General features: G+C 41.7%; 1 non-coding gene across 1 annotated transcript; it reads left to right on the forward strand.

Moving 5' to 3' along the window:
- Positions 1 to 1964: 1964 nt before the first annotated feature.
- Positions 1965 to 2128, forward strand: LOC136139529 (U1 spliceosomal RNA). The gene has a single exon (XR_010657058.1). It is a non-coding gene; the product is annotated as a U1 spliceosomal RNA (small nuclear RNA).
- Positions 2129 to 21336: the final 19208 nt, after the last annotated feature.

A 21336-nucleotide genomic window follows, 5' to 3' on the forward strand; every position in this document is an offset into this window, starting at 1 on the left:
CAAAATACAGATATTTTGTTTCTAGATTACATATGCATGTATGTTTATGTATATGTGTATATGAGTATATATGTTACATAATACTTCTTTCTTTGGAGGAGAGAGTTTATAAAAATCAAACTGGTAGACAGACTTCAGGAATAGCTGCAGTTCACATCATGACCTCCTTCTTCCACCCACCCCAGTATTTTTTTCTCTCTCCATCTCAGATACCTCTGTGTTCTCAATTATTGCTTGCTGGTTTTTAATAAGATAATTTTTACAAATAGTGTTATTTCTTTCTGTTTTAAAGATACAAAACTTGGGAATTCCCTGGTGGTCCAGTGGTTAGGACCCAGTGCTTTCACTGCAGTGGGCCCAGGATCCACCCCTGGTGGAGGAACTAAGATCCTGCAAAAGCTGTGTGGCGCAGGTGGAAAAAAAAAAAAGATATAAAACTCTGGTTAATTTATTTTGGTGGAGGAGAGAATACCAGAAGAGTCCTTCTGTAAGATAAAAAGACTTGGGAAGTAGGGTGGTTCTAGTGTGATTTTGGAGAGACAACTGAAGAACAGTTAAACTTGGAAACTCCAATTCTAATATACACTGACGCAGGAAGGAGAGGATTAAGAAGAATGATAATATTGATTATGTGGACGTGGAATATGTGATACATTAACCACTACCTGAGACGGGATTTGCTCTTTTTGAAGTGGCTAATATAGTGTAGGAAGGCCCAGGAGTTTCTTATTTTTTTTTAATTTATTTTATTAATTTATTTTTGGCTGCGTTGGGTCTTCGTTGCTGTGTGTGGGCTTTCTCTAGTTGCGGCGAGCAGGAGCTACTCTTCATTGCGGTGCACGTGCTTCTTCTCACTGTGGTGGCTTCTCTTGTTGCGGAGCACGGGCTCTAGGTGTGCGGGCTTCAGTAGTTGTGGCTGCGGGCTCAGCAGTTGGGGCACGTGGGCTCAGGGGCTCTAGAGCACAGGCTCAGTAGTTGTCGTGCACAGGCTTAGTTGCTTCGCAGCACGTGGGATCTTCCTGGACCAGGGATCAAACCCTTGTCCCCTGCACTGGCAGGCGGGTTCCCAACCACTGTGCAACCAGGGAAGTCCCCAGAGTTTCTTGTAGGATCGATTGATTCTTCAGTAGTCTTGTTTTGGATTTCAGACACCCATGAAAAAGCAAACGAATGACCCTGTGCTTGTAATGTTGGGCACAACAGGGTTTAAGGATAAATCGAAACACAACTTAGTCTTGCTTAGGAGAGGAGACATCTTGATCACAAAAGTGATTTCTAACGGTGAGGGTCATCACACTCCAGCTGAACAGACCCCCTACGGCTTATCCAAATACCTGCTGTAGGAGGGAGCGTTTTGTGAGTTTTCCACTTACTTGGTTTAGAATTAGTGTTTGTGTAACTGCTCTTGCAAGTGAGGGTGATCATATGTGGCATATTTGAAAGAGCATATTTTGTACTTTTGCTTGAAGCTTTGAACTGACAGCCTATTTTTAGCACTTCCTGGACTGAATTTTTTAATGTACTTTTGCCAAATTTCATCTTTTCAGACTTGCTCTTTCTGTTACGTGAATATCGGCTTGCTGAACTGCGCCAGAATCACAGCGACGTCATTAGCTCCAAGCCCTTGAAGGAAGGAACGAATTTGTTACCTTTATATCCGTAGAGCGTCTTTGCCTTTTTCATTCCACTAACTATACCAGGAAAAGGACGCTGTGAATGAGATCAGCAAAAGGGGTGTGGAACATGTAGATAAGAGCAGTGACTGCCGGTAATTCTTACACTAGGCATTGTATTTCCTAAGATTTGGCAATATCTAGATATACAAAATATTGCTGCATGGTAATTAAGGTTTGGAAACTGTATTCCAGCAGTGGGGGTTGGGTTGTAAAATGCATGAGAAAAGTGACCCTCTCTTTAGAGTGATTTGAATCTGAGGGTGAGGTACCAGCGAATACTAGCAACTCATACTTACCTGGCAGGGGAGACACCATGATCACGAAGGTGGTTTTCCCAGGGCGAGGCTTATCCATTGCACTCCGGATGTGCTGACCCCTGCGATTTCCCCAAATGTGGGAAACTCGACTGCATAATTTGTGGTAGTGGGGGACTGCGTTCGCGCTCTCCCCTGGTTCTTTTGTTTGTTAAAAGGAAGTTTCACATCGTAGGTTCCTATTCTTGTTGGGGAGTTTCTGGCACGTTAGGGGTAGTGTTCTGAGGGAAAATTTGTATGAGTTTTTATGTTTCTGATTGGCTTAGTTTCAATTTAAAAACTAGGTTCTTGAGGGCATTGAAATAACCAGGATGTTCTTCTCTTAAGTAGCTACCTGAATTTGGGACTTTTGAACCGTTTTAGTAGGTTTGTCTCTCATTTATTATATACTGAATGTTTCATCTGGATTGGATGTGGGTATTTTTAAAGGCCCCCTGCTAGTGTCTTTGAGAATCGATTGCTGTAAACTAGAGTATATTTGCAAACAACTGCTATTCCTGTATGTGCTGCTGATTGCTTGGGTTTCAGTTTCAGGGTATGGTATGTTCTGGTTCTTCCTAGTTTCCAGATTTAGCTATTCTGAGGATGTCTAGTGATCTTCACACTCATGTTCACCTGTCTTGTAAAAGCAGTTCCTGTTGCTTCTCTTTTAGAACAAATCCTTTTCCGTCTGTACTTGGCCACTTCCTGACCCTCAGCAATATAAAAATACCCCTCAATTGGCTTCTGAGTTTAAGTACTCACCTGATAAAGATAGTTACCTGAGTGCTGTTCTGGGGCCTTTGTTTAAAACTGAACATGAGAGACACAAAGTACAGATATTTTGCAGCATGTTTATAAAATTTGTATCCAAATAACACATATACTTCATTTAGAAAATCAAATAGTCCTTTTATGTTTCTAAACTAAGTTCTTTGCCTACTTCTTCCTGTTCTGCAGGTCCCCTTCGGAGGGAGACACTTTCCACTCTAAAAACAACTAAAATTTGATTCTTCTGAAATTTATGAACCTCTGTGTTTCTAAACCAGAAATATCTAGATATTTAGATAATATCTAATTAGATATTTAAATAATATCTAAAATATTATCCTTTAATGCATCCATGTTTGACATTGCCTATTTTTGATAATGTAAATGAAGATTTAGCTCTCTTGCACCACCATTTCTTCTCTATTTTTCCTAATTTAGTTTAAAAACCATTTGGTTAAATCACTTGGTTAAATCAGTATTCAGTGTTCATATTATTCTTAGGCAAACATTATTCACAGCAGAGCATTGTCATTGAATGTCATTGTTTCCTTTAATTTTATTTTTCCTCTGGTTAGTTTTTTTCCCCTTTTGGTGGTTTTTTTTTTTTTTTTTGGCCATGCAGTGCAGCATGCGGGATCTTAGTTCCCCCACCAGGGATTGAACCTGTGTCCCCTGCAGTGGAAGTGTGGAATCCTAACCACTGGACCACCAGGGAATTCTCCCCCTCTGTTTAATTTTACCTTTTTTCATTTGGTTACTTTTCTTTTACCTATTCCTAATTCTTCCCACACTTTCCAGTAGCCTCTGGTTTTTCCATAGGGTAAATCATATCAGGTAGTCTTATTAGTTTAAATGCAGGGTTTTTTTTTTTCTTCTGGAGATCTATCTACTTCTATTTTTCTTCTACCTAAACCCGTTGTTCTTTCAGATTGCTGCATAGGTGTAATTGTTTAAATGGGTATCAGATTCTAGGTTGGAGTTAAATTTTTCTTCATGATTTCAAAGACATCACTTTTTTGACTTATAGCCTCTAGAAGCTACTGAGAAGACTTTCTAATTCCTTATACTGTTTACATGACATATGTGACTGATCTTTTCATTTTCAGAAAAGTTGAAGAATTATCTCTTTATTTTCATTTTTTGTAATTTCCTAATGATGTGTATCTTATAGCCATTCATTGTATGGGGCACTTGATGAGGACCCTTTCGACCAGAAAGTCTTCCATGTTGAGAAATTGTCTTGAATTATTTCATTGGTGATTTCCTCCTGTTGGTTTTTATCATAGTTATTTAATTTAATTAATTTATTTATTTATTTATTTTTGGCTGCATTGGGTCTTCATTGCTGTGCACGGGCTTTCTCTAGTTGCAGCGAGTGGGGGGTACTCTTCGTTGCGGTGTGCAGGCTTCTCATTGCAGTGGCTTCTCATTGTGGAGCACAGGCTCTAGGTGCGTGGGCTTCAGTAGTTGTGGCATGCAGGCTCAGTAGTTGTGGCTCGTGGGTTCTAGAGCACAGCCTCAGTAGTTGTGGCACATGGGCTTAGTTGTTCCACAGCATGTGGGATTTTCCCAGACCACGGCTCGAACCCGAATCTCCTGCACTGGCAGGCGGATTTGTAACCACTGTGCCACCAGGGAAGTCCCCTCCCCTTTGTTTTTAATTTTTCTAGAACTCTCCATATTTGGTTATTAGAACTCCTACAATGGTCCTCTAATTAGGAAAAAAAAATCTATTTTCCATCTATTCATCTTTTTTGCTGAACCCATGTATTCCGTTTTTTATTTCTACAATCATATCTTTAAGACCTCTTTTTTTGTTGTTCTTAGTTTCTGCTTTGTATAACTTCTTGTACTTATTTTTCAGTTGCAAAATCTTTTTATATCTCTGAAGATTTTAATGATTGTGTTTTATTTTCTTTTTTAGTTTTCTTCCTTTTGCATCGTCTGTCTCCTCCATATTGTCTTCTTTTGGTTGTTTGGTTGAGCTGCTATTATGGTTGTCTCCTCATGTTAACAATTAGGGAGCTGGCCAAGGTGAGGCTGTACGGTCTTTCTGCTTCCCTGCAATGATCTCCCTATACCTTTGTAGAGGAAGCCCATGTCAACATCTTTGGGACTTTGTTCTAGGGTGTTCACATTACTCAGAGGAATCTTTCAGTATCCTGGAAGGTAAAGGCTTGGTTGCCAGTGTTCTGGAAACCAAATGGAGGATGAGAGGGAGGAAGTCTCAGCATTTAGCCTTTGGAATGCATATGTACATCCTCTTTTCAGTAACTGTTTAAACTTTTACCTGAGCTTCAGGTCTTCTCCAGAGGACCTCAGTTGTACCTTCCTGTCTTTCTCACCACTCTAGATAGTGCCAGGGTGGGCCGGTTATCCAGCAGCATGGGGAGAGAGGGGTTTGGGCATCTCTTCTGAGACAGCTTTCCATCAGCCTGGTTTCTTAGTATTCTCTCATTTCACCTGGTTCTAGAGGTTCTGGCACTGTTAAATCTGGAGTTTTTTGAGTACTCTGCAGTGTCAGTTGGGTTAGTTTTCAGCTTTCCCCAGAACTGGCTAAAGATTTGGGGGTCCCTGGTCTAGTTCAGTCATTTCTCATTTATAACTGTCAAAAATATGTTGCTCATGTCCCTTCTGTCCTCTCCATCCTTGAAAGTTGTTGCCTTTTAAAAATTTCTTTTCCGAAGTTTTTGTGGGGTTTTGGAAGGGAGTGAAATTTATAGATGTTCAATGTGCCATCTCTATCCAGAGCCCAGAATTATTTACAGTAGTGAAAAATTGAACCAACCTAAATGTCCAGTAATAAGGGGAATGATTATATGAATTACAATCCAGTCATAAGATGGACTGTCATGCAGAAATTTAAAATTATGTTTCCTAGGGCTTCCCTGGTGGTACAGTGGTTGGGAGTCCGCCTGCCGATGCAGGGGACACGGGTTCGTGCCCTGGTCCGGGAAGATCCCACATGCCGCAGAGCGGCTGGGCCCGTGAGCCATGGCCGCTGAGTCTGCGCATCCGGAGCCTGTGCTCCACAACGGTCTAGGCCACGACAGTGAGAGGCCCACGTACTGCAAAAAAAAAATAATAATAATAATAAAATTATGTTTCCTGTAAGTTTTTAAAGAGAGTATGAAGTTAATGGGTAAAGTAATATATGTAGTAATTATATGTTGTGTTATTTTGACTTTTTTTTTTTCTGGTCACGCCGTGTGGCTTGTGGGATCTTAGTTCCCCAACCAGGGATCGAACCCAGGCCCCTGCAGTGGAAGCACGGAATCTTAACCACTGGACTGCCAGGGAACTCCCATATTCCAACTATTTTAAAAGAAACAAACAAGAAAAGCCCTGCATTATACCAATAAAGATGTTTAAAAAAATAATAAAAAAATAAAAAGATAGAATGGAATACACAAAATCATTACTACTGAAAAAAAAAAAGAAAAACCCTGCTCTAGAGGCCTGCAGTCTAGTAGGTGAAGTAGCTCTGAATGCCAGGCAGAGAAAAAGTGAGGCAGTAATACAGGCACAGTCTAGACTGTGCTCAGGGTCACACGCGGGTGTTATTGTGTCCTAAAACTGACGGACGGAAACCAGGTCAATCTCTGGTACAACTCCAAAATGATTTTACCAGGGTTATACTGCTGTCTTAGTCGTGCCGGTGGCTTCTTTTCACCCTGTTTATAATCAGTCCCCTTGGCTCCATGGATAAGCAGTGATAAAGAAGTGACTTTAGGCTCCAGTGATTGAGGCAGGTGTTGGCTCATGGCCTGATGTAAAAAACTTCACACACACGCACAAAATAGAGAGGCTGCAGTCTGTAGAGACTTTTTCTCTGAGTTGTGGTGGAGTCTCTTGTACTACTGGGAATAGATGTTTAACTTTGCTAGAGTATGGAAACAACTCAGTATGTGTGCTTTTTTAATCCCCCCTTTTAAAAACAACCATTTCAGAACCTAAGGCTGATCCATTCAAAATTGTCATTTCAGACCTGAAACCATAAAGCTCCTACAAAAGAACATAAGCAGAACACTCTTTGGCATGTATCATAAGTGAGGGACTTCCCTGGTGGCACAGTGGTTAAGACTCTGTGCTCCCAACGTGGGGGGCCTGGGTTCAATCCCTGGTCAGGGAACTAGATCCCACATGCATGCCACAACTAAGAGTTCGCATGCCACAACTAAGGAGCCTGTGAGCCACAACTAAGACCCAGCACAACCAAATATAAATAAATAAATGCTTTAAAAAAAAATTGTACTGATATTTTTTAAGATGTCTCCTAAGGCAAAAGAAACAAAAGCAAAAATAAGCAAATGGGACCTAACTAAGCTTACAAACTTTTGCACAGCAAAGGAAACCATCGACAAAACAAAAAGACAACCTAATGAATGGGAGAAAATATTTACAAATGATATGACCGATAAGAGGTTAATATCCAAAATATGCAAACAGTTCATACAACTAAATATCAAAAAAAAACCCCAATTTAAAAATGGGCAGAAGACATGAATAGATATTTTTCCAAAGAAGATATACAGATGGCCAACAGGCATGTGAAAATATACTCAACACTGCTAATCATCAGAGAAATGCAGCTCAAAACCACAACGATTTTCATACCTGTCGGAATGGCTATCATCAAAAAGACCACAAATAACAAAGGAGGATGTGGAGAAAAGGGAATCCTTGTACACTGTTGGTGGGAATGTAAGTTGGTGCAACCACTGTGGAAAACAGTATGAAGGGTCCTAAAAAAATTAAAAATGGAACTACCACATGATCCAGCAATTCCACTCCTGAGTATATAGCCGAAAAAAATGAAAGCACTAATTCAAAAAGATGACATGCACCCCGTTGTTCATAACAGCATTGTTTAATACAATAGCTAATATATAGAAGCAACCTAAGTGTCCATCAGCATATGAATGGATAAAGAAGATATATAGATATACATACACAATGGAATATTAACCAGCCATAAAAAAGAATGCATTTCTGCCATTTGCAACAACATGGATAGACCTAGAGCATTTTTTTAAAGTTTATAATCTTTTTTAAAATTTTTGATGGGACCATTTTTAAAGTCTTTATTGAATTTGTTACAATATTGCTTCTGTTTATGTTTTGGTTTTTTGGCCACAAGGCATGTGGGATCTTAGCTCCCTGACCAGGGATTGAACCCGCATCCCCTGCATTAGAAGGCGAAGTCTTAACCACTGGACCAGGACTTCCCTGGTGGTCCAGTGGTTAAAACTCTGCCTTCCAATGCAGGGGATGTGGGTTCGATCCCTGGTCAGGGAACTAAGATGCCATGTGCCGCGGGGCAACTGAGCCGGCACACTGCAATGAAAGATCCATCCCACATGCCACCACGAAGATCCCGAGTGCCGCAACTAAGCCCTGATGCAGCCAAATAAATAAATAAATATTAATAACAACAACAACAATAACAAAAATAACCACTGGACTGCCAGGGAAGTCTCGACCTAGAGCATATTATGGTTAGTGAAGTAAGTCAGATAAAGACAAATACTCTAGGCTTCCCTGGTGGCGCAGTGGTTGAGAGTCCACCTGCCGATGCAGGGGACACGGGTTCGTACCCTGGTTCGGGAAGATCCCACATGCTGCGGAGTGGCTGGGCCCGTGAGCCATGGCCGCTGAGCCTGTGCTTCGCAATGGTAGAGGCCACAACAGTGAGAGGCCCGCGTACCGCAAAAAAAAAAAAAAAAAAAAAAAAGACAAATACTCTATGTTATCATTTACATGTGAAATCTAAAAAATACAACAAACTAGTGAATATAACAAAAAAGAAGCAAACACAGATATAGAGAACAAACTGGTGATTACCAGTGGGAGAGGGAAGGAGGGAGGAGCAAGATAGGGGTAGGGGATTAAGAGATACAAACTACTATGTATAAAATAAATAAGCAACAAGGATAAATTGTATGGCACAGGGGGAATATAGCCACTATTTTTTAATAACCTTAAATGGAGTATAATCTATAAAAATATTGAATCACTGTGCTGTACACCTGAAATTAATGTAATATTGTAAAGCAACTATACTTCAATTTAAAAACGTAGTCATTTCAGAGGGCAGTGCATGAATTTCAGTCCTACAACCACTGCTCATAGCAAGTTAAGAAAGTTTCTAAAAGTGCCTCCTGAGTTTGATGCCCACTTCATTCAACTCAGCCAACGTACGTGGGGTACTTACTATGTGCAGAGCTTCATGCCACGTGAGGGGAATGTAGACACCCATGGAACATAGTTCTTGTCACAATTAGGGCACTGTTTGGGGATGGGAGGTGGGGAGAACATTATATGGCACAATAGACTGTAATAGAAAGATGTGGACATCTTCAGTTTTCGTCATCTTTGTCCCTTGAAAGTAGATATCTATCTATCTATCCATCTATCTATCTATCTGTCTAAGTTTATTCTGGGGGAAAACAGCTTTACTGAGGTATAATTCACATACCATACAATTCCATACAGTTCACCCATTTAAAGGGTGGTTTGATTTTTTAGAAAGAGCCAGATTGGGGCTTCCCTGGTGGCCCAGTGGTTAAGAATCTGCCTGCCAATGCAGGGGACACAGGTTTGTGCCCTGGTCCAGGAAGATCCCACGTGCCACGGAGCAACTAAGCCCTTGTGCCACAACTACTGAGACTGTGCTCTAGAGCCCGCGAGCCACAACAACTGAAGCCCACGAACCACAACTGCTGAAGCCCGTGCGCCTAGAGCTCGTGCTCCACAGCAAGAGAAGCCACTGCAGTGAGAAGCCTGTGCACCGCAGCAAAGAGCAGCCCCTACTCGCCTCAACTAGAGAAAGCCCGCATGCAGCTGTGAAGACCCAACACAGCCAATAAATAAATTAATTTTTTTAAAAAAAGAAAGAGCCAGATTGCCTGGAGCCCAATCTTATGAGTTACAAAGCTGAGGTGTTACTATTAAAGGCAAAAAGACTAAATATTCTGAGGCTTCCTGTAGAGAAACTCCAAAATTTTGGGAGCAAAAGACAACCTGAAAAGCTGGAAGGGAATAGCACTCACTGGGAAGGTAGATTATGGTATACACATATGAATAGAAACCAGCCTCTCCTCCATATAATCAGTCCTCTATTTTTCCACACATGTAGGTTTCCTGCATGGGCCAGCTCTTTGGGACCTGTGGGCAGTGTCATCATTGGAGTAGTGCAATTTGAGAATAAACGCATCCTCCTTTTGTAGGACCTGAAGGCTCTCTCTTATTCCTCAACATGTAGGTTTCTGGAATACAGTCTATGCTATGTTTTATTGAGTTAGATTCCTTTAACTGAAGTGGAGAAAAACCAGTTGGCACTTTGGGGGCAAAGGACCGCTAGAGTGTGAGTAGAAGGGTGAAGACCAGGAGAAGTGAGGGACAGGGAAATGACCCTCCTCTATCAGGTAAATGGTAGGACTCTGCTAGTTCTCATTACTAGATAGTGGTGACCCCTGACTTCTTCAAATGTAGGGAGCAATATGATTTATGTGGCAGGGAACTGCATTCATGCTTTCCCTGATAATTTGCTTTTCCAAAGCTGTATTTATTTTCCATCTTCCTTCCTTCCTTCAGTGTTTTTTAGTATGTTCACAGAGTTTTGCAGTCATCACTACAATAAATCTTAGAACATTTTCATCACCCTAAAAAGAGCAGTCACCTCCCAAATTCTGCTCCACCATCTTCTCCAACCCACTAATCAGCTTTCTATCTCTATGTATTTGCCTGTTTCATATAAATAGAACCATATAACATGTGGTCTTTCGCAACTACTACTATTTTTTTTTTTTTTTTTTTTTTTTGCGGTACGCGGGCCTCTCACTGTTGTGGCCTCTCCCGTTGCGGAGCACAGGCTCCGGACGCGCAGGCTCAGCGGCCATGGCTCACGGGCCCAGCCGCTCCGCGGCATGTGGGATCTTCCCGGGCCGGGGCACGAACCCGTGTCCCCTGCATCGGCAGGCGAACTCTCAACCACTGCGCCACCAGGGAAGCCCTCTTTTCTTTTTTTTTTTTAATATTTATTTATTTGCCTGCGCCAGGTCTTAGTTGCAGCATGGGGAATCTTTTTTTTTAGTTGCGGCGTGCGAACTCTTAGTTTCGGCGTGTGAGATCTAGTTCCCTGACCAGGGATCGAACCTGGGCCCCTTGAATTGGGAGAGTGCAGTCTTAGCCCCTGGACTACCAGGGAAGTCCTTCATTATTTTCTTTAAAGTTAAAAATATGTTTGTGTCTATAGACATTTATGACTATTAATTTTTAAAGCCTTCAAGATTTAACACCACACTGTAAATCAACTATATTTCAATAATTTTTTTTTTTTTAAATAAGGGGAGGGCTTCCCTGGTGGCGCAGTGGTTGAGAGTCCGCCTGCCGATGCAGGGGACGCGGGTTCGTGCCCCGGTCTGGGAAGATCCCACATGCCGCGGAGTGGCTGGCCCGTGACCCATGGCTGCTGAGCCTGCGCGTCCGGACCCTGTGCTCCGCAACGGGAGAGGCCACAGCAGTGAGAGGCCCGCATAGCGCAAAAAAAAAAAAAAAAGGGGAAAAAAGGTGGTTGGGAGTCCGCCTGCCGATGCAGGGGACGCAGGTTTGTGCCCCGATTCGGGAAGATCCCACATGCCGCGGAGCGGCTGGGCCCGTGAGCCATGGTCGCTGAGCCTGTGCTCCGCAACGGGAGAGGCCACAACAGTGAGAGGCCCGCGTACCGGAAAAAAAAAAAAAAAAAAAAAAAGGAGTGGGGGTGGAAATGGCAATAAACGAACAAACCACAGCGGGGAGCTGGCGGGTAGACTTAACACCATAAAATGTAGAATTTGTTGTGATTTTTTTCCTTTGTACTCTTCAGTTTTCCCAAAGACTGAATGGTTACTTTCAAAATCAGAACTTCTTTCCCAAAACATATTTTTTTGTTTGGCTTTTTTGTTTTCCTATCTTTTAAATTTGAGGTTGGGGGGAACTGTGTGTCAGCTGGGAGCTTGTGATGTAGTTATGTAAATGAAAGGCTGTGTGAGTTAAAAGCCTTTACTTTTAGGATGACGTCTCTACTTTAAAAATCTAACGTGCTACTATATTAAAGGGGTTGTGCTACTTGGAGGAGAAGTAAATCCAACAACAGGTATTTTGGGAAGTGAGGAGTAAACGGGGATGGAGGGGAAAGTATAGGCAAGGTATGGTGATTACTGAGGAGGTTACGTAGTAAAAGCCCAGATCATGCAGCTGTGGCTGTGAAGAGATCACAGAACTGGTTTCCCAGTTTGCAGCTCACCCCCTGACTCTTCCAATTATAGTTTGTGGTAGCAGAGGCTCTCTTTTTGTTGTGGTCTACCGAAAGTCTAGTCCAGAAGATGCTCTGCCATTCCCACTCCCAGCAGTATTTAGTTACCAGTAACTCACATTTGTCTGGAGTCTACTACTGGCTGTTTATATTGGAGAGATGACAGGCCATTCAGTTAATCAGCAGCCCAGGATATGAGTATTATTTATAAATTTCTGCTGGGGTTAAGACATAAAGGTATGAGATGAAGATTTGGAAGCAAGCTATAGAACGGGCCTAGTTGAATAGTTGAATTCACATCATATTTGGCATCAGGAAGGTGGGATCAATCTTTGAGGAAAGAGCATGCAAGCTGAAAACTACAGCAGTCAAGGACTGGGCTTTGCAGAATTGCCTCAATTAGAGAACAAGAGAGGAGAAGGAACCCCCCGAAAAAAGCTGGAGAGAGAGCAGAGGTGAGCACTTTCATAGTCAGTAGTCATTAGTGAGCTTTGAAAAAATGCACTCATTTTCTGCTTTTGATGCAGTAGGGGGAAATGGCAAGAAAACAAGTATAATATGTGTTGGCCACATTAGTAACTTTTAGTGAATGGAGTGGAGAAGATCAAGTTGCTCAGTTTGAAGTTGAAGAAGAAATCAGTCTACAAATTAAACAATCAGTACATCTCGGAAACTCCCCATAGTTCCAGGGCTTGAGAACACCTTCCGTTATTTCTTTGACCACATCACACTGAGAGGGTCCTAATCCTTTGCTCTCTTAGGTTCCCTGATGCCAAAGAGACTTTAATTGTTTTGGAGGATTTTCCAGCTTTGCTCTCGGGAGATTAATTCTCCCAGTCTTTCTAACCTGATGTTTTCTCCACAGGTTAGTAGACTCTGACTATAATGAAGCTTTGACCCTTTAAAAATGTGGGGGTTAGGGACACCAACCCTCCATGCAGTAAAAAATCTGTGTGTAATTTATAGGTGGCCCTCTGTATCTGCAGTTCCTCTGTATCTGTACCCTTGGATCCTGTAGTACTTATTTATGGAAAAAATCCACATATAAGTGAATCCATGCAGTTCAAACCCGTGTTGAGCAATGGTCAACTGTGTATCAGTCTGTAAGCCACTGAGTGTAGAGGTTAAGAACATGGACTCTCACTAGTTCTGCTACTGTCTAACTGGGTGGTTTTAGGTAAATTAGCTAACTGTCTTGTACCTCATTTTCTTCATCTCTAAAATGGGGAATGATAGTAATAGTGACAACTGCCAATAGAAAGAAAAATGCACAATGTAAACATTGTAAGTTAAGTTTGCTTCAGGGTCTTACTGAGGACTATAGCCCAGGAGATAGCCTCTCAGTAGCTCTGAGAAACTGCTCTGAAGAGGTGAGGGAGAGGCTAGTTTATATATGATTTTTTTGGTGGGGAATACATGCAGTCAGGTATGTAACTTGGTAAAAGATTACTGCTAGTCACAGAGAACATACATCACAAGTTAATGATTTTAGTTCTTTTCCCTGTATGGGAAGATGCAAGAAGCTGGGTTCATTAAAATTCTTCCTGAGATACATCTAACTATCTAAGAGCCTGTTTGTCCAAAGCACAGAGCATCCTCTTATTGTCTTAATTTCCTCAGACTGGAGCACACGGAGTGCTTCATCCTTTCATCGCCTTAATCTCTTCTGTCTGAAGCACAGAGTGCGCTGTTGGTCAGTGACTGCAGCAGGTTAATCTTTGCAGAATTCGATGTTGAGCAAAACACTCCTTGCTCTTCTTTTGTTTGCACAACCTAAAAAGGAATTGTTGAGAATTGAATGAGATAACATCTGTAAAGCCACAGAATGGTGTCTTGACATGTAGGAGCTATTCCATAAATGTGATGTTAAACCAATGAATTAACTCCTAAGATCCAAGAAAGGAGAGCAAGAGAATAGTACTGTAGGGGGACTATGGAAAGCAAGAGGATAGTACTGTAGGGGGTCTGTCCTTTTCTGGATAAAAGGACACCTTTGTATGTTTGAAAGGAGAGGTGCTAAACCCAGGGCAATGGAAAGGGCTGAGATCAGAGAGGATGGGATTGGGAGCATATGTGGAATGAGAGGCTTAAGAAGAAAAGCGATGTCTCTTTCTCTGACACAACAGCGAGGCTGGGCCCAGTGGCTCTCAAACTTCAGTGTAAGAATTACCTGGAAAGCATGTTAAACGTGCACACACCCAGGTCTCATACCCAGACATTGATTCAGTAGATGATGGGAAAGAGCATTCATTTGTACTTTTGAAATAAAAGAGAAGCTAAATTATTCTCCCTCCTACAAAGAGGATATATGGGTGTGATTGGATTACAGTTGTGGGTCTCAATTCTGTCAAACCTAGGGTCCCCTTTGGCGAGTAGTAACGTTTCCTTTATCATTCATAGTATGTTCGTAGAAAATACGAATGTTCAAGATGTTCCTAGAAAATATAACTACATATACTTCCCCCACAAATGATATAAATGTCCTAACTGTAATATAAAGGAGAAATAAAAATAAAATGTTATAGTAAAATATTTTAATATGTAAATGCTTGGCATGGCAACACAAGGAAACAAAAATGTCCCCACAGATTTTCAAAACTACCCCTTGGGAGTGGTGGCATGGTCACTGAGAACCACTGGTTTAGGTAGAGGTTTGAAACATCAGGGTTGAGGGAATTTAAAAGATATGTATAAAAGGAAAGCCAAGTAGCAGTGAAGATGTGGGTGCAGTTTGCATGAATCTGGAGTGGGAGAATCACAACTTCTTCCAGCAGTGCTGGGGAGAATGGGTGTAGAGGAGATGAGTCCTGGATCTAGGACCAGGTGGAGCAAGTGTGCTGTGCTGCAGCATGGTGGGTGGGTGGGTGTGATGAGGTGGATGAGGGGCTAGTGAGTCACATGGGATCTTGAGTGAAGAGTCTAGTGAACTGAGAGGTCAGACGGCCCTCTCTGGCAATAACTAGACAGGGGGCTAACAGAAACTTAATCCTGGTTCAAAACATAAAATGCTGGGAGAATAGAACAGCAACAAAACAGGTTTTTCACATATATCTCTTAGCGAAAAAGAGAAACTCACAGAGATCAGGAGAAAGAAAAACTCCAGAGGGAAAGGTAGGAATGGACCCCGTCTGTTCGCTGAGGACACTGTCCATTCTCAGAAGGTGGGGTGGGTGTGGGTTAACAGGGCAGGAGCAGGGGCAGGAGACAAAGTCTGGGCGGTGGGGGCGGGGGGGGGGGCGCTGAGCTGAGTGGGAGATCTGACTGGATGGTTCCTCCTCATTCTGTACAAACTGAGGAGCCGATTCAGAGGCTAGAAGCTTATCTCGAATCGTGCAGTGTGAGCACTGAATTGGAGTCCAACCGCTAGCACGTAGCCAGGATATTCTCGATTTCATGCGCTGCTCCTCCCGCTCTTGGAACGGGAGGAAATGGTGCGGGGCTGGTATGGAGCGTTGCGATCCAGGCGGCTGAAGTCGGCTGGCGACTAAAAAGCTCTGTCGCGTCCGTTTGCTCCAGGGGACTCCACACAAGGAGATCCGGAGACCTTCAGTTACGCCAGCGTTGGGAGAGGGGTGGGTTTGTGTCAGGAAAGTATCCTGGTCGGGCTGGTTGCTGGAGGAAGCGGCCTCCCGAAGCAGCCCACAGGAGGCGCGGCTGCCGGCTCGGACCTGCCGGGCTGCGCGGGACCTAAGGGGGAGGTGGAGTAGGTCCATGAAAGACACAGGGCATTTGGAACCGCGTTTCCTGGAAAGACGTGCTTGATTATCTATTACCAGTACTAAGATAGTTCGAAAATCTATTTACTTGGATCGCTAAGATAAAGGCCAATTGGAGTCCTTTCAGGAGTGACCCAGGCCTTATGGTGGTGTGCGCAGCCGCGGGTAGTGCTGGGGTCAACCTCGGTTCATACTGACCTGGCAGGGGAGATACCAGGATCACGTAAGTGGTTTATCCAGGGCGAGGCTTATCCGTTGTGATTTTGGAGAGGCAGCAGTGAGTGGTGGCCTGAAGCGAGATCTTGATTCCCTGCCCAGGCGTTGAACCTGGGTAGCCTGGATGAAAACCGGGAATCTTAGCCACTGCACCCCCTGGCCCTTGCCCCCAGTGAAAAATGCATTTCTCACGGAGGCAAAAACTGTAAAAACAGGTACCAAGTTTATTATTAGAGACATAGCACAACTACAAGTGGGAGAGCACACAGAGAAACAGTTTGTTTAGTTAAGACAGAAGCAGGGGAAAAAAAAAAAAAAGACAGAAGCAGGGCAGAGATGCACCCCCAGAGAGAAAGGGTGTGGGCGTCCTCCCTAAGGAGGAGTGCAGTAAAGAGGCGGTTAGGTCATTTATATAGGGCAGGTCTTCCGGGTCTTTGTTTACCTTTGGCCAATCATCTGGTTTCTTTTTCCACACCTGACCTGTCCTAGGAGCCGCCCCAACACACGTGCTGAACTTTTTTCCAAGATGGATGCCAGCCCAGAGGCCTATGGGACAGCCTTAGCATCACATATTATGCGGTGGTGCCCCCTCCTTTCTGACCCCCAAGGAGCCTTTCTGCACATGTGCAATGTTTTCCTTGCCCTAAGGATGGGAAATGTATGACCTCTTGATCTTTTAATAGGGTTTAGTTCCACTCTGTCCCTTCCATAAAAATGTCCAATGTCCTGTTATTTACCCTATTTCTGTTGCTGGTTTTTATATCGAAGTGCAGATCTAGAAATACAGACAGGAGTCAGGTCATAAATATATAGTCATAGAGCCCGTTTGTCTCTTGCTTCAGGAAGTGTAAATGGGGGTGCTGGTAATGAATGTCTGGCCTGGAGCCCATCTTCTTCTCACCCACTTCTTCAGGAAGTGTGAACAGGAGACCAGTTGTAAATGTCTAGCCAGGAGCCCATCTATCTCCTGCCTCAATTGCACTCCGGATGTGCTGACCCCTGTGATTTCCCCAAATGTGGGAAACTCGACTGCGTAATTTATGGTAGTGGGGGACTGCGTTCATGCTTTTCCCTGTTCTCTTTGTATCTTAAAGACAGATGTCATTCAAGACGCTTTTCTAAGGGTCTAGTAGCTCATTTTAATCTAATACTGAAGGGTTTATCACATGACAGTGGGTGGTGGTGAATATGATACAGAGACGGAGTGAAATAAAGATCTTAAATGCTAAGCCACCATGAAACATTCTTTTGCCAGGTATAGGGTTTTTCCTGGTAGGATTGTGTTTAACTTCAGCCGTCTGACGTTTAGGATCTGAGTTGACCTGCCATAAGGGCAGGTTTACCTGAAGGGTTTTGAACATTTTTAGTTATGTAAAAAAGGAGTGTTACTATATCTCAGTTTTTTTTTTAGGCTGGCTAAATTTTGCAGTGATAACCATTTTGGATATATTGGAATAAGTAAAGCAGGTTATTAAAACTATTTTCAGGTGGTTTCTTTTACCCTTTTATATATGGCTACCAAAGCTTAAAATTACATGTTGTTCACATTATATTCTATTGGACATCATTTCTCCCTTATTTTGAAAAAGTCTCCAGGAGGTCTGGCTGTGTTACTTCTATAACATGCTCCTTCTTCCTGGAATGCCCTGTCTTCCCTCATCAATCTTTTTTTTTTTTTAAATCAATTCACTGTTTTTATTTATTTATTTATTGGCTGTGTTGCATCTTCGTTGCTGCGCACAGGCTTTCTCTGGTTGTCGCGAGCAGGGGCTATCTTCTTTGCAGTGCGCGGGCTTCTCATTGCGGTGGCTTCTCTTGTTGCAGAGCACGGGCTGTATGCACGCGGGCTTCAGTAATTGTGGCGTGCAGACTCAGTAGTTGTGGCAGACGGGCCTAGCAGTGTGTGGGATCTTCCCGGACCAGGGCTCGAACCCGTGTGCCCTGCATTGGCAGGCGGTTTCTTAACCACTGTGCCACCAGGGAAGTCCCCCTCATCAATCTTGAAAATGCATACTTCGACATTCAGCTCTCTGTCTGCGAAGCTGCCTGGGATCCACCCAAACCACCACTGAACCAGAAAGGACTTAAACATTACTAGGTACTGTAGGCACAGTGCTGCATAAAGCACTTCTTTTAAAATCAGAAGAAAAAAAGATGAATTTTTAGGTGGAAGAAAATGTTGTATATAATAATGTCATCTTTTTATATGTATTTCGCGGAGGAAGGGCCCACAAAGGCAAAAGTGTGTAGGATCCTTCAGAGTCATAATGTGGTCCTTAACCCTTTTCTTAGTGCTCATTACTCTTTTCCTATAATTCTGGCAGGTCTGTTTCCCCTACAGGTTGTGATCTTATTTATTACAGGCAGAATCTCTCTCCGCATTATTGCTCTTAGTATCGCCAGTGCCTAGGCTAGTTGCTGGCACCTTAAGTTTAAGTGGCTGTAAGTTACTACTTACACGAGTAACAACTTGAGAACAGGTTTTTGTTTTTGTTTTTTCCATCATTAGTAGCACTCACAGAAACTCAAGGACAATTTGTGAATGTTGAAAATACTGGAGTAGGCAATGTGGTTATCAGAAATATAGTTCCCATATGGACCGACTGTATAGCACAGGGAACTCTACTCAATACTCACTAATGGCCTATATGGAAAAAGAATCTAAAAAAGAGTGGATATATGTATATGTATAACTGATTGACTTTGCTGTACACCTGAAACTAACTCAACATTGTAAATCAACTGCACGCCAATAAAAATTTTAAAAAGAAATAGTTCCCTCAGCTTAGCAAAAAGAGCTTTAGAATATCTGTGAAATCATGTCTGTGTGGGACACAGATAGTCCTAGAGGACTCAGTGCTGTGGCATTCATGGATACCATGGAAACAGCAAACCAACTGCCTAGAATGAAATTAGAAAGGTAGTTCAATAATGAAATTATATCGTACAATGGAGATGGGCTGGATCACACTTTGTGGATGAGAGTATCTAGTAAATGTCTAAGTAGAGTGACTGTGGTTTATATTGCAGAGCCCTGTGGATGGAAATGCAAAACCGGGGCCAGTGTGCATAAGTGAATGGGTTCAGCTCCCTGAAATGCAGGGTGTCTGTGTAGAGTGTAGAATTGCTCAAGCTTTCCTGGTAGTAGACATTTAGATTCAGTGTGTTGGCACCATGGACTTCTTGACAGTTGAACCTGCTCTGTAAACTTATATAACAAAAGTCAGCTTTTAAAAATTACTGCCACGCTCATGATATTTCTGAACATCAGCCTTTCCTTGATTCTGACGAAGCTAAGAGATGGTTGGAAATTCAGAGATGAGGTGAGACTCACAGAGTGAGGGCCATGTCTGTTGGGACAGAAATCTTAGTTGGCAGGGGAAGCCATGATCTGAGAGAGGTTGGTAAGTGTGCTGGTGCCACCACTCCCCAGGTAGGTGGGAACTCTCCAAATACCTACTGTGCTGAGGGAGAGTCCGTGCCTCTCCACCTCGGCTTATTTGGGGCCTTTGAGTTAGTTGGTCACTGAGTTGTTTTATTCTGTGTATAAATATATGTATGTATGTATGTGTATGTGTATGTGTGTATATATATATACATATATATATATACATATATATTCACCATAATTATTACTAATAATTATCATTGTTCCTAGAGGACAAAATCAAGCACAGATACCTAAAATATGGTAAAAATCACAATTTGAATCTAAGTCTATCTGATGCTAAAGCCTGTGTGCAAAACTAAATACTGTGCCAGCTATTTCTTGTAATGGTTCCACCAGGACTTGGTCTTCTCTTTATGAAAAAAAAAAAAAACAAAACAGTCTAACAATATCATTGAAAGTCTGTAACCTGTATCTCACAACCAGTAATATTGATATCATTTCAGTGCATTTCTTTCCAGTAATTTTCCTTAAGGATATACATTTTTACAAAATTCCCATCATGGTATACATACCATTTCATATCCTTTTTCCCTCTTAACCTTAAATAATAAAAATGTCTTTCACATTGTTAATCATTATATTATTATTGTTTGCTTAATACTCCCTTTCCCTCTTGCTTTGATTCTAGGGTTTTTGGGTGATTTTGATTTTTTTGTAATTCTATAGTGAACACCCTATGCATAGGGCATAGTCTTTCTCCAGAATTACTTTCTATAGTTAAATTAAATGACATTTCTGGGTCAAAATGTATGAACATATTTTGGGCAGTAGATGTATATAATTAGTGTTAAATTATTTTTTCATTAGAAGTAATATTATAGTCATGTTACAGAATATGTAGGGGAAAATACATTAGTCCATTCTTCTGTATTGACACTGATATGATTATGTTACTTTGCATTTTGATGTATTTTCTTTACGTGTCTTAAATTTTGCCTTTTTAGAAACAGTTTTAATCGTAGTATATATTCTATTTCATATGCTGCCTTTTTTGCATGCAGTGTTACTGCAATTTAGGCTTTCCTCTCCTTCTTAACAAACTTGAAGTTCTTTTTATAATTAACTATGAACCCTGAAATTAGAAAGAGATCTGGACTTTTAAAGATGAAAGGAAGCAGGGAAAAGTAGTTTTTAGAGTTTAAAAATATCATATGTCACCTCTCCTCCCTCAAATAATTTAAGGCATTTCTTAAGATGACTAAAATATTAAAATAACAGAGAAAACTACTAGAAATTACCCTAAGAAATCATCATTAATTATTCACAAAGATATATCTACAAGGCTGTTCATTGTTTTATATATATATATGGCAATAAACTGGAAGTGATAGAACATTGATATAAATTATGACAACATATAACAAAATGAATGTAAAATGTTACAAAACATCGTGTGAAGTATAATTGTATTAAAAATATATATGCATAGAGAATTGGAGTTACCATATATAATATCAAAGTGTTAACAGAGGTAATTTTGTAGTGGGAATGTGGTTAATTTTAATATTTAAAAAACACTTTTCTGTCTTTTCCTAATTACCTGCAAGGAAAATTTCATCGCTATGGTAATAATTAAAAATGCCATCCAAAATGCAAAACAAAGCACTTAAAAAATCATATGGACTAAGGGAAATAACTACCAAAGGGTTGCAAAAATAAGCCACCCCAAAATGTGTCACTTTGGCATAAGGATTATTTTGAGCTAAAAGCACTGAAAAACAGCAAGTATGTAAGAAGAGTGGTCTGACCTCCTTTTGTCTTCCTAGAAGCAGGAGGTAAAACTCCCAACTGAAAGATGTTTTCCCTAACCCAGGGGAAAGAAACATTGCCAGAGAAGGGGGACAAAGCCGAGATTTCTGTACAAACAGGTCTTGTTAAAATAATTATCTTCCTTTAGCCTCCCCATATATGTTAGTTA

Source organism: Phocoena phocoena, chromosome 19, assembly GCF_963924675.1.
Source record: "Phocoena phocoena chromosome 19, mPhoPho1.1, whole genome shotgun sequence".
In the NCBI taxonomy this organism is placed as follows: domain Eukaryota; kingdom Metazoa; phylum Chordata; class Mammalia; order Artiodactyla; family Phocoenidae; genus Phocoena; species Phocoena phocoena.